This window comes from Palaemon carinicauda, chromosome 30 (assembly GCF_036898095.1).
Source record: "Palaemon carinicauda isolate YSFRI2023 chromosome 30, ASM3689809v2, whole genome shotgun sequence".
In the NCBI taxonomy this organism is placed as follows: Eukaryota; Metazoa; Arthropoda; class Malacostraca; order Decapoda; family Palaemonidae; genus Palaemon; species Palaemon carinicauda.
Genome location: NC_090754.1, coordinates 93,678,300 through 93,692,462, shown reverse-complemented (window position 1 = coordinate 93,692,462; position 14,163 = coordinate 93,678,300). Strand labels below are relative to the sequence as shown.

The window sequence follows — 14,163 nt, the reverse complement described above, 5'->3', positions numbered from 1 at the left end:
AGGTAAAACCAGAGAAAAACCAGCGAAATACACACACCAGACAAAAAACGGTTATTAAACTGCGTGCTAATAAAGGAGTGTCGTCACTGGCGTGGGTTGACTAGTAGCAGTACGAGGTTGAACGGCACCTCGCTGTTCGGGGATTTTGACAGGAGATATCTAAATGGTGCGAGGCCTCTGGTTGTGATTTATCGCGCCCCAGTATTATATCGACACCTTATACAGGTGAGCGAGCTGGGTTCAACCTGGCATTCCCATGCAATTTTTTCTCTGGTAATATATAGCAGTTATATACCTTAGAAATGGTGCTTAAGGAGCATTTCACTGGGGGACACAGGTCTCTCGCCCAGAAATAGATTTTTCCTTCGTCAAAATCCCTTTTTTTTTCCCTCTATTGTTTGTGTGATACTTTTGCAAAATATTCAAAATTTTGTCAATTGAAAGTAAACTACTTCAGCTACTGTATATTATAGAAAAAAAGTTGAGAATACATCTTTAATAGAATTTAAGTAAGGTGTTGCAAATAAGGTCCTGGTGCTAGTAGTAATTTATAGTTTTCTGTTTTTTTCTCTTTGTCAGATTTTTTCCATAAATTTAATTCTATTTTCCTCCCTGCATATTTTTTCCATCTTATAACTTTTAGGTATTCTTTGTCAAACATTTTAACCCTTTTACCCCCAGGCTCTTTGGAAATTTCCAACCCTTAACCCCCAGGGGGTTATTTTTTTCCCAGCACCTTTTTCAGTATATTTTTTTTAAATTGCTCTAACAGCCTTAATTTTTGTCATAGAGAGGTCAGGTTGGTCTCATTCTCTTGGAAAATGCCTGAATTTTTAAAAAAATTATCAAAAATATGAAAAAAAAAAAATTTTTATAGCATTTTTTTGCAAGGACGTACCGGTACGTCCATGGAGGTAAAGGGATGTCTTTTGTGAAACGTACCAGTACGTCCTTTGGGGGTAAAAGGGTTAAGTAATCCTATATTGTTGCAAATACCAGCCATATTGCAATGAGTTTTTGGTACCCTTGACAGTGAGGCATTTGTTGATGGAATGCCCCTCTTCAAAGGAAACATATGCATTATCTATTTGAGGCTCAGGATAAAGATGACAGGTTCATCTTTGCCAAAATTCATAGACGTGTCATACTTTGCTAGCGGTATTTTCAGATTTATTTCAGAAGCAGGTCATCTGAAAGCCATTAACCCTTTTACCCCCAAAGGACGTACAGGTACGTTTCACAAAACCCATCCCTTTATCCCCATGGACGTACCGGTACGTCCTTGCAAAAAAATGCTATAAAATTTTTTTTTTTCCATATTTTTGGTAATTTTTTGAGAAAATTTAGGCATTTTCTAAGAGAATGAGACCAACCTGACCTCTCTATGATAAAAATTAAGGCTGTTAGAGCAATTTAAAAAAGATATACTGCAAAATGTGCTGGGAAAAAAAAAGGGTTGGAAATTTCCAAAGAGCCTGGGGGTAAAAGGGTTAACTTTTTATAATGACATCTTCACTTTTATTGTTTTATAGGTAGTAGGTTAGCCAGGGCACCTGTCACCTGTTGAGACACTACCGCTAGAGAGTTATGGGGGTCCTTGGACTGGCCAAACAGTACTATATTGGATCGTTCTCTCTGGTTACTGTTCACCATTTCTTTGCCCACACATACACCGAATAGTCTGGCATATTCTTTACAGATTCTCCTCTGTTCTCATACACCTGACAACACTGAGATTACCAAACAATTCTTCCTCACCCAAGGGGTTAACTACTGCATTGTAATTGTTCAGTGGCTACTTTCCTCTTGGTAAGGGTAGAAGGGATTATTTAGCTATGGCAAGCAGCTCTTCTAGGAGAAGAACACTTCAAAATCAAACCATTGTTCTCTAGTCTTGGGTAGTGCCATAGCCTCTGTACCATGGTCTTCCACTGTCTTGAGTTAGAGTTCTCTTGATTGAGGATACACTCGGGCACACTATTCTATGTAATTTCTTTTCCTCTTGTTTTGTTAAATTTTTTATAGTTTACATAAGAAATATTTATTTTAATGTTACTGTTTAAAATATTTAATTTTTTCTTGTTTATGTTCCTCACTGGGCTATTTTTCCCTGTTGGGCTTATAGCATCTTGCTTTTCTAACTAGGGTTGTAGCTTAGCTAGTAATAATAATAATAAGAAATTAATAACAGCTTTAGTGGATAAGATTGTATTAAGGAGGTTGGCCATGTAGAGAATGGAAAATAGCCATTGCTAAGAAGGGGATGAATGCACGAGTTGATGGGAGTTTTAAAAGAGGGAGCCCAAGGTATGGGTGGATGGATGGAGTGAAGAAAGCTATATATGATAGGAGGATTAGATGTGAGAGAAGCAAAAGTGTGTGCTAGAAATAATAATGAGGGTTAACCCTTTTACCCCCAAAGGACGTACTGGTACGTTTCACAAAAGCCATCCCTTTACCCCCATGGACGTACCGGTACGTCCTTGCAAAAAAATGCTATCAATTTTTTTTTTTCATATTTTTCATAATTTTTTGAGAAAATTCAGGCATTTTCCAAGAGAATGAGACCAACCTGACCTTTCTATGACAAAAATTAAGCCTGTTAAAGCAATTTAAAAAAAGTATACTGCAAAATGTGATGGGAAAAAAATAACCCCTTGGGGGTTAAGGGTTGGAAATTTCCAAATAGCCTGGGGGTAAATGGGTTAAGCTATTATGACGCAGTTCCGATAGGCCATTCCTTGCTCCTTCCTCCAGTCGCCTTGGTGACAGCTGAGGTAGCAGCAGTAGGGGATTCCGCATGTGAAGTTTCATTTGTGGTGCAGTACCATCCAAAGTCGGCTGAATCCCTCGTCAGGTTGGGCGGAGCTAAGAGAAGAAAAGTCCCCTCCCCCCTTTTTTTTTTATGTTAAGCTACCCCCTGAATTGGGGTAAGTGTCTTGATAGAGTTATTATTATTATTATTATTAAATGCTAAGCTACAGCCCTAGTTGGAAAAGCAGGATGCTATAAGCCCAGGGGCCCCAACAGGGAAAATATCCCAGTGAGGAAAGGAAATAAGGAAAAATAAAATATTTTAGGAATAGTAACAATATTCAAATAAATATTTCCTATTTAAACAATAAACACTTTACATCTGTGTATTTATATATCAATATATATTAGGATTATAGTAGCATATATTTACTCGTTAGTTATACTGGTCCCCCTTTCACATCTCAAATGAATGGTCACCCTACATATGATGGCCAGTGTGTGCAGTATTGTCTCGTATGGTGGCTATAATGTGCAATATTGTGCATTAAGTAGGCCATACTGTGTAGTATTGTGTCTTATGGTGGCTATACTGTGTAGTATCGTGCCTTATGGTGGCTATACTGTAGTATTGTGCCTTATGGTGGCTATACTGTAGTATTGTGCCTTGTATATTGTGCCTTATGGTGGCTATACTGTGTAGTATTGAGCCCTATGGTGGCTATACTGTAGTATTGTTCCTTATGGTGGTTATACTATGTAGTATTGTGCCTTATGAGGCTATACTGTGTAGTATTGAGCCCTATGATGAAAGCCAATGTTATTAGGTTCTTCATTTGTACTTTCGACTGATTTTTATAGTTTTATTTCAATGACTTAATATGAAATCATTAATAATGCAGTGATTATCGTTGGAATGTATTCATTATATTATGCATTAGTAACTTATTAGTTATCAGAATGGCAAAACATGTAGGCAGGCATTTTATATGGAAATGTGCAGGTATCTTTCAGTATTTTATTGGAAAAGTATACAGGTTTTCTGTTAACCCTTTTACCCCCAGGCTATTTGGAACTTTCCAACCCTTAACCCCCAGGCATTTTTTTTTTCAATCACATTTTGCAATATATATTTTTTAAAATGCTCTAACAGCCTTAATTTTCATCATAGAGAGATCAGGTTGGTCTCATTATTTTGGAAAATGCCTGAAGTTTCTCATAAAGTTATAAAAAATATGCAATAAAATGTAAATGGCTGTTTTTCAAGGACATACCGGTACGTCCATGGGGGCAAAGTGATGAGTTTTGTGAAACGTACCAGTACGTCCATTGGGGGTAAAGTGATGAGTTTTGTGAAACGTACCAGTACGTCCATGGGGGTAAAGTGATGAGTTTTGTGAAACGTACCAGTACGTCCATTGGGGGTAAAAGGGTTAACTGATAATTCCCTTGATTTAACGAATGTGGACGTTTTAGTACCAGGACGTCTCGTCTCCTACCATCAAGTGACATTCTGATTTTCATGCCTGGAAAAATTGCAGCAATATTGGTAGCACATTGAATTAAGCTATAAAGTATCAAAGGAAGCCTTTGTTGAGAATTTAAAGTTTATTATTATTATTATTATTACTATTATTATTATTATTATTATTATTACTATCCAAGCTACAACCCTAGTTGGAAAAGCAAGATGCTATAAGCCCAGGGGCTCCAACAAGGAAAAATAGCCCAGTGAGGAAAGGAAATAAGGAAATAAATAAATGAAGAGAACAAATTAACAATAAATCATTCTAAAATAAGTAACAACGTCAAAACAGACATGTCATATATAAACTATTAACAACATCAAAAACAAATATGTCATAAATAAACTATAGAAAGACTCATGTCCGCCTGGTCAACAAAAAAGCATTTGCTCCAACTTTGAACTTTTGAAGTTCTACTGATTCAACCACCCGATTAGGAAGATCATTCCACTAGGGACCCAGCTGTGCATTTCACTTGATGAATTTGAATGTTATGAAGCAACTGCTATGGAAATGCCACCAGATGTTGCTTACAAGGCAGCTAAAACTGGCACACTCATAAAAAAGATGCGCCTGATGTATATTTGAATGCCAGAGACAAATAACCACATATTACACAGTTTAAAGGTTTAAAGGTGGCTCATGAATGGCAGAGGCAAGGGACAGTGACATTGCCCTAGCAATCAGGATGATGCCCTAGAGACTGACCGTATATGATCAGCGCCCAAGCCTCCTCTCCACCCAAGCTAGGACCAGGGAAGGCCAGGCAGTGGCTGCTGATGACTCAGCAGATTGACCTATAGGCTCACCCAAACCCAGATTGACCTATAGGCTTCCCCAAACCCCCCAATCTTAGCTCACAAGGATGGTAAGGTTGCAGACACTAATGGCACTAACGAGACTGAGCGGGACTCGATCCCCCGATGGGCAAACACCAGGCAGAGACGTTGCCAATTAGGCCACAGCATATTTGAAACTCGAATTTACACACAACACAAAGTATTGTTAACAAACTGCGTGCTATATTAGGAGTGACGTCACTGGCGTGGGTTGGTTAGTAGTAGTACGAGGTTGAACGGCGCCTCGCTGTTCGGGGATTTTGACAGGAGACATCTAAATGGTGCGAGGCCTCTGGTTGTGATTTATCGCGCCCCAGTATTATATCGACACCTTATACAGGTGAGCGAGCTGGGTTCAACCTGGCATTCCCATGCAATTTTTTCTCTGGTAATATATAGCAGTTATATACCTTAGAAATGGTGCTATAGGAGCATTTCACTGGGCGACACGGGTCGGAGCCCAGAAAGAGAGATATAAAGACATATAACCAAACTTTTCTAATTGATGTACTACTACCACATAATGTCACTTCATCTAGCATTCTCAGTACTATCAAAAGTGTATTGATGCTTATGCAGAGGATTTCAACAGTAGTTTCTCAGCTGAGCTTCAGCTGTTTCATTCATATGTGCGCTATTAAATTCAGTTAAACAAAAAATGTAGAAACAAGATTCCGTCATGCTGAACTTTATCAAAGGGATTTTGACGTAGGGAAAATCTATTTTTGGGCTCGAGCCCTGTCGTCCTGATGGAAGTTCCTTCTGGCACCAACCGGAAACGACTATCCGAAGATATCGCGTATAATCAGGGACGTATCCTAAGATAACCATAGATATCTGCATCCCAAACAGACCATACCCGGTCTAGTCCACAAAGGGGAAGGATAAATAACGAGCTGTTACACATCCTATCACCTTCGAGTGCCCCTGTGCGTTCCTGCTTCTCATTCCTTCGAACACAGCTGATAGCTAGAAGATAATACTGAGTGTGCGTTTCCAAATGTAGACATTGGCTTTCGTATATTTTTAACATCAGTGGTCACAAACTTTTCAGCTGAAAGCTCATTTTCTCATTTGAAGCATTAAAAATCCCATCAGAACAACTGGATGCTTTATCTCTTTTGAATATAAAAGCAGATGTGTTACGTTGGATCAGTTTTGAGGATCTGTTAACCCTTTTACCTCCTGGCTATTTGGAACTTTCCAACCCTTAACCCCCAGGGGTTATTTTTTTTCAAGCACATTTTGCAGTATATTTTTTTTAAATTGCTCTAACAGCCTTAATTTTCGTCTTAGAGAGGTCAGGTTGGTCTCATTCTCTTGGAAAATGGCTGAAGTTTCTCAAAAAATTATCAAAAATATGCAAAAAAAAATGTAAATAGCAGTTTTTTGCAAGGACGTACCAGTACGTCCATGGGGGTAAAGGGATGAGTTTTGTGAAACGTACCAGTACATCCGTTAGGGGTAAAAGGGTTAAAAGACTTCGAGGTTATAAAAAGCAGGGGGAACTTTTCAAACGTAAGTGAAAGTATAAAAAATGAAAAAAAATTTCTTTGTTACTGTTAGTTTTGTTTGATTTTGTTTAATAAAATTGTGTTGCTCGTTATGTGAATATTTTTAATTACTGTACACTTGTATGGAGCACCAAAATTTCAAGTGCTTTGGGCCTCTAAAGGGCCTAGTCCTGCCCTTCTTTGAGAAATGTATTATTGAGTAGATCGGTTTGTATTCTACGTAACATCGGTTAATCAACACCATAAACGATTTGCCTGATATGTCTTTAACCCTTTTACCCCCAGGCTCTTTGGAAATTTCCAACCCTTAACCTCCAAGGGGTTATTTTTTTCCCAGCACATTTTGCAGTATATTTTTTTTCAAATTGCTCTAACAGCCTTAATTTTTGTCATAGAGGGGTCAGGTTGGTCTCATTCTCTTGGAAAATGCCTGAATTTTTTCAAAAAATTATCAGAAATATGAAAAAAATAATTTTTATAGCATTTTTTAGCAAGGACGTACCGGTACGTCCATGGGGGTAAAGGGATGGGTTTTCTGAAACGTACCAGTACGTCCTTTGGGGGTAAAAGGGTTAAGCTATTTTCACAGTGAGATCTGTTGCATATTCATTTATTGTTTTCTTTAGAGTGAAATTCCAATTTATTTCCTTATAAAGGCTAATGGTGTTTTGTTTCAATTCCAGCATCATATGAAGATGAGCGCTAGAACAGCAGCCTGGCAAGTCCAACCCCCCACGTGACGCCCAACCACACATCTATCTGGGATTGGACCTGCTGCCATGCAAAGGCCAGAAAACCTCTCCACCCATTACCGTGTATAGTGAGTATCATATTCATTTAGACCAGTGGTTCCCAAACTATCTTACCTGACGCCCCCTTTTTGCTTCCAGTATACCCGTACACCCCCCCCACTCCTCTCTTTTTTTTATATGAAATGATTCTTACATTTATTTCCTAGCATTGTAAAGGAAAACAGATTTCTGTTTGTATTACATTTTAATAATGAAAGCCACTCAAACAAATAATAGTACATTCCAGTAACTAAAAACGAAACATTTGGTTCAAAGTGAGCGAAAAAAGTTTGATCATTAGCAAATTGGCAAAATTGAGTTGCAATTTTAAGAATAGATAATTTGAAAACATGGCATATAATATTTGGAAATACTTATGAGACTAAGGCAAAATTTCTGGTCAAATTTAGTGAGATGGATGCATGTATGTAATGACAGATATTTGTTCTTTTAATGATTTCATTATTCTATTAAACAAGTAATTTCGAGCAGATGACTTCACGCCCCCCTTGTATCGTCCTCACGCCCCCCTAGTGGGGCGCGCCCCCCAGTTTGGGAACCACTGATTTAGACCTTCACTGTGGGTGGGCTTGGGAAGAAGGGTTTAGGACTAGCATGCCCATTCTCCCTATGTCTTTCTCAATCTCAAGTTAAAAATATCTCATCAGGGTATGAAAGAATTATTCTTCAAGGCTTAGAGGAAAGAATTAGTAAAATCTGTGGTTTCATTGATATAAAGGCCTTTATTTGGAGTTATCAATGTAGTCTGAGTGTCTATCCTCAACTCCTTGAACAGCCTTATAGATTTCTACTCCCTTCACAGCACCATTGAATACTACTAAAGTCCAGAAATTTCCATTCAGCAAGGTCGTGAATAATAAGCTGAATAATATAAACAAAAAAGGGCAAGGCCCCCTCCAAAATCTCAAAACTCATAGATCTGGTACTTAACTTAGATGTAGTGACAGTGGAGTCGGACATCTTGAGGTAAAACCAGAGAAAAACCAGCGAAATACACACACCAGACAAAAAACGGTTATTAAACTGCGTGCTAATAAAGGAGTGTCGTCACTGGCGTGGGTGGACTTGTAGCAGTATGAGGTTGAACGGCACCTCGCTGTTCGGGGATTTTGACAGGAGATATCTAAATGGTGCGAGGCCTCTGGTTGTGATTTATCGCGCCCCAGTATTATATCGACACCTTATACAGGTGAGCGAGCTGGGTTCAACCTGGCATTCCCATGCAATTTTTTCTCTGGTAATATATAGCAGTTATATACCTTAGAAATGGTGCTTAAGGAGCATTTCACTGGGCGACACGGGTCTCTCGCCCAGAAATAGATTTTTCCTTCGTCAAAATCCCTTTTTTTTCCCTCTATTGTTTGTGTGATAATTTTGCAAAATATTCAAAATTGTTTGTCAATTGAAAGTAAACTACTTCAGCTACTGTATATTATAGAAAAAAAGTTGAGAATACATCTTTAATAGAATTTAAGTAAGGTGTTCCAAATAAGGTCCTGGTGCTAGTAGTAATTTATAGTTTTCTGTTTTTTTCTCTTTGTCAGATTTTTTCCATAAATTTAATTCTATCTTCCTCCCTGCATATTTTTTCCATCTTATAACTTTTAGGTATTCTTTGTCAAACATTTTAACCCTTTTACCCCCAGGCTCTTTGGAAATTTCCAACCCTTAACCCCCAGGGGGTTTTTTTTTTCCCAGCACATTTTGCAGTATATTTTTTTTAAATTGCTCTAACAGCCTTAATTTTTGTCATAGAGAGGTTAGGTTGGTCTCATTCTCTTGGAAAATGCCTGAATTTTTTCAAAAAATTATCAGAAATATGAAAAAAATAATTTTTATAGCATTTTTTAGCAAGGACGTACCGGTACGTCCATGGGTTTAAAGGGATGGGTTTTGTGAAACGTACCAGTACGTCCTTTGGGGGTAAAAGGGTTAAGCTATTTTCACAGTGAGATTTGTTGCATATTCATATATTGTTTTCTTTAGAGTGAAATTCCGATTTATTCCCTTATAAAGGCTAATGGTGTTTTGTTTCAATTCCAGCATCATATGAAGATGAGCGCTAGAACAGCAGCCGGGCAAGTCCAACCCCTCACGTGACGCCCAACCACACATCTATCTGGGATTGGACCTGCTGCCATGCAAAGGCTGGAAAACCTCTCCACCCATTACCGTGTATAGTGAGTATCATATTCATTTAGACCAGTGGTTCCCAAACTATCTTACCTGACGCCCCCTTTTTGCTTCCAGTAGACCCGTACGCCCCCACTCCTCTCTTTTTTTTTATATGAAATGATTCTTACATTTATTTCTTAGCATTGTACAGGAAAACAGATTTCTGTTTGTATTACATTTTAATAATGAAAGCCACTCAAACAAATAATAGTACATTCCAGTAACTAAAAACGAAACATTTGGTTCAAAGTGAGCGAAAAAAAGTTTGAACATTAGCAAATTGGCAAAACTGAGTTGCAATTTTAAGAATAGATAATTTGAAAACATGGCATATAATAATTGGAAATATTTATGAGACTAAGGAACGATTTTTTTGTCAAATTTAGTGAGATGGATGCATGTATGTAATGACAGATATTTGTTCTTTTAATGATTTCATTATTCTATTAAACAAGTAATTTCGAGCAGATGACTTCACGCCCCCCTTGTATCGTCCTCACGCCCCCCTAGTGGGGCGCGCCCCCCAGTTTGGGAACCACTGATTTAGACCTTCACTGTGGGTGGGCTTGGGAAGAAGGGTTTAGGACTAGCATGCCCATTCTCCCTATGTCTTTCTCAATCTCAAGTTAAAAATATCTCGTCAGGGTATGAAAGAATTAATTATTCTTCAAGGGTTAGAGGAAAGAATTAGTAAAATCTGTGGTTTCATTGATATAAAGGCCTTTATTTGGAATTATCAATGTAGTCTGATTGTCTATCCTCAACTCCTTGAACAGCCTGATAGATTTCTACTCCCTTCACAGCACCATTGAATACTCTTAAAGTCCAGAAATTTCCATTTTTTTTTTCATCTATTGTTTGTGTGATAATTTTGCAAAATATTAAAAATTGTTTGTCAATTGAAAGTAAACTACTTCAGCTACTGTATATAATAGAAAAAAAAGTTGAGAATACATCTTTAATAGAATATAAATAAGGTGTTCCAAATAAGGTCCTGGTGTTAGTAGTAATTTATAGTTTTCTGTTTTTTTCTCTTTGACAGATTTTTTTCCATAAATTTAATTCTATTTTTCTCCCTGCATATTTGTTCCATCTTATAACTTTTAGGTATTCTTTGTCAAACATTTTATCCCTTTTACCCCCAGGCTCTTTGGAAATTTCCAACCCTTAACCCCCAGGGGGTTATTTTTTTCCCAGCACATTTTGCAGTATATTTTTTTTTAAATTGCTCTAACAGCCTTAATTTTTGTCATAGAGAGGTCAGGTTGGTCTCATTCTCTTGGAAAATGCCTGATTTTTTTCAAAAAATTATCAGAAATATGAAAAAAATAATTTTTATAGCATTTTTTAGCAAGGACGTACCGGTACGTCCATGGGGGTAAAGGGATGGGTTTTGTGAAACGTACCAGTACGTCCTTTGGGGGTAAAAGGGTTAAGCTATTTTACAGTGAGATCTGTTGCATATTCATATATTGTTTTCTTTAGAGTGAAATTCCAATTTATTCCCTTATAAAGGCTAATGGTGTTTTGTTTCAATTCCAGCATCATATGAAGATGAGCGATAGAACAGCAGCCTGGCAAGTCCAACCCCCCACGTGACGCCCAACCACACATCTCTCTGGGATTGGATCTGCTGCCATGCAAAGGCTAGAAAACCTCTCCACCCATTACCGTGTATAGTGAGTATCATATTCATTTAGACCAGTGGTTCCCAAACTATCTTACCTGACGCCCCCTTTTTGCTTCCAGTAGACCCGTACGCCCCCCCACTCCTCTCTTTTTTTATATGAAATGATTCTTACATTTATTTCCTAGCATTGTAAAGGAAAACAGATTTCTGTTTGTATTACATTTTAATAATGAAAGCCACTCCAACAAATAATAGTACATTCCAGTAACTAAAAGCGAAACATTTGGTTCAAAGTGACCGAAAAAAAAAGTTAGAACATTAGCAAATTGGCAAAACTGAGTTGCAATTTTAAGAATAGATAATTTGAAAACATGGCATATAATATTTGGAAATACTTAAGAGACTAAGGCAAAATTTCTGGTCAAATTTAGTGAGATGGATGCATGTATGTAATGACAGATATTTGTTCTTTTAATGATTTCATTATTCTATTAAACAAGTAATTTCGAGCTGATGACTTCACGCCCCCCTTGTATCATCCTCACGCCCCCCTAGTGGGGCGCGCCCCCCAGTTTGGGAACCACTGATTTAGGCCTTCACTGTGGGTGGGCTTGGGAAGAAGGGTTTAGGACTAGCATGCCCATTCTCCCTATGTCTTTCTCAATCTCAAGTTAAAAATATCTCATCAGGGTATGAAAGAATTATTCTTCAAGGGTTAGAGGAAAGAATTAGTAAAATCTTGTGGTTTCATTGATATAAAGGCCTTTATTTGGAATTATCAATGTAGTGTCGATCCTCAACTCCTTGAACAGCCTGATAGATTTCTACTCCCTTCACAGCACCATTGAATACTCTTAAAGTCCAGAAATTTCCATTTTTTTTCCCTCTATTGTTTGTGTGATAATTTTGCAAAATATTCAAAATTGTTTGTCAATTGAAAGTAAACTACTTCAGCTACTGTATATTATAGAAAAAAAAGTTGAGAATACATCTTTAATAGAATTTAAGTAAGGTGTTCCAAATAAGGTCCTGGTACTAGTAGAAATTTATAGTTTTCTGTTTTTTTCTCTTTGTCAGATTTTTTCCATAAATTTAATTCTATTTTCCTTCCTACATATTTTTTCCATCTTATAACTTTTAGGTATTCTTTGTCAAACATTTTAACCCTTTTTGGAAATTTCCAACCCTTAACTCCCAGGGGGTTATTTTTTCCCCAGCACATTTTGCAGTATATTTTTTTTTTAAATTGCTCTAACAGCCTTAATTTTCATCATAGAGAGGTCAGGTTGGTTTCATTCTCTTGGGAAATGCCTGAAGTTTCTCAAAAAATTATAAAAAATATGCAAAAAGAAAATTTAAATAGCAGTTTTTTGCAAGGACATACCAGTACGTCCATGGGGGTAAAGGGATGAGTTTTGTGAAACGTACCAGTACATCCATTAGGGGTAAAAGGGTTAAAAGACTTCGAGGTTATAAAAAGCAGGGGGAAACTCTTCAAACGTAACTGAAAGTATGAAAAATGAAAAAAATTTCTTTGTTACTGTTAGTTTTGTTTGATTTTGTTTAATAAAATTGTGTTGCTCGTTATGTGAATATTTTAAATTACTGCACACTTGTATGGAGCACCAAAATTTCAAGTGCTTTGGGCCTCTAAAGGGCTTAGTCCTGCCCTTCTTTGAGAAATGTATTATTGACTAGATCGGTTTGTATTCTATGTAACATCCGTTAATCAACACCATAAACGATTTGCCTGATATGTCTTTAACCCTTTTACCCCCAGGCTCTTTGGAAATTTCCAACCCTTAACCCCCAAGGGGTTATTTTTTTCCCAGCACATTTTGCAGTATATTTTTTTTTAAATTGCTCTAACAGCCTTAATTTTTGTCATAGAGAGGTCAGGTTGGTCTCATTCTCTTGGAAAATGCCTGATTTTTTTCAAAAAATTATCAGAAATATGAAAAAAATAATTTTTATAGCATTTTTTAGCAAGGACGTACCGGTACGTCCATGGGGGTAAAGGGATGGGTTTTGTGAAACGTACCAGTACGTCCTTTGGGGGTAAAAGGGTTAAGCTATTTTCACAGTGAGATCTGTTGCATATTCATATATTGTTTTCTTTAGGGTGAAATTCCGATTTATTCCCTTATAAAGGCTAATGGTGTTTTGTTTCAATTCCAGCATCATATGAAGATGAGCGCTAGAACAGCAGCCTGGCAAGTCCAACCCCCCACGTGACGCCCAACCACACATCTATCTGGGATTGGACCTGCTGCCATGCAAAGGCTAGAAAACCTCTCCACCCATTACCGTGTATAGTGAGTATCATATTCATTTAGACCAGTGGTTCCCAAACTGGGGGGCGCGCCCCCCTAGGGGGGCGTGAGGATGATAAAAGGGGGGCGTGAAGTCATCTGCTCGAAATTACTTGTTTAATAGAATAATAAAATCATTAAAAGAACAAATATCTGTCATTACATACATGCATCCATCTCACTAAATTTGACCAGAAATTATGCCTTAGTGTCATAAGTATTTCCAAATATTATATGCCATGTTTTCAAATTACAGTATCTATTCTTTAAATTTCAACTCAATTTTACCAATTTGCTAATGTTCTAACTTTTTTCGGTCAATTTGAACCAAATGTTACGCTTTTAGTTACTGGAATGTACTATTATTTGTTTGAGTGGCTTTCATTATTAAAATGTAATACAAACAGAAATATGTTTTCCTGTACAATGCTAGGAAATAAATGTAAGAATCATTTCATATAAAAAAAAGAGAGGAGTGGGGGCGTACGGGTCTACTGGAAGCAAAAAGGGGGCGTCAGGTAAGATAGTTTGGGAACCACTGATTTAGACCTTCACTGTGGGTGGGCTTGGGAAGAAGGGTTTAGGACTAGCGTGCCCATTC

The 14,163-nt window shown here is 37.4% G+C and overlaps 1 protein-coding gene across 2 annotated transcripts in view; it reads left to right on the top strand.

The window, feature by feature from the left end:
• Positions 1–14,163, top strand: part of LOC137623356 (uncharacterized) — a 547,933-nt gene that overhangs the window by 317,909 nt on the left and 215,861 nt on the right. Inside the window, exons 8-9 of one of the 2 annotated variants that reach the window (XM_068354184.1) lie at positions 7,317–7,453; positions 13,429–13,565. The gene's annotated coding sequence lies outside the window, so the exon portion shown is untranslated. Of the gene's footprint in view, positions 1–7,316; positions 7,454–11,168; positions 11,300–13,428; positions 13,566–14,163 lie in introns of those variants that run through there. The other variant, XM_068354185.1, reaches the window with a different exon arrangement.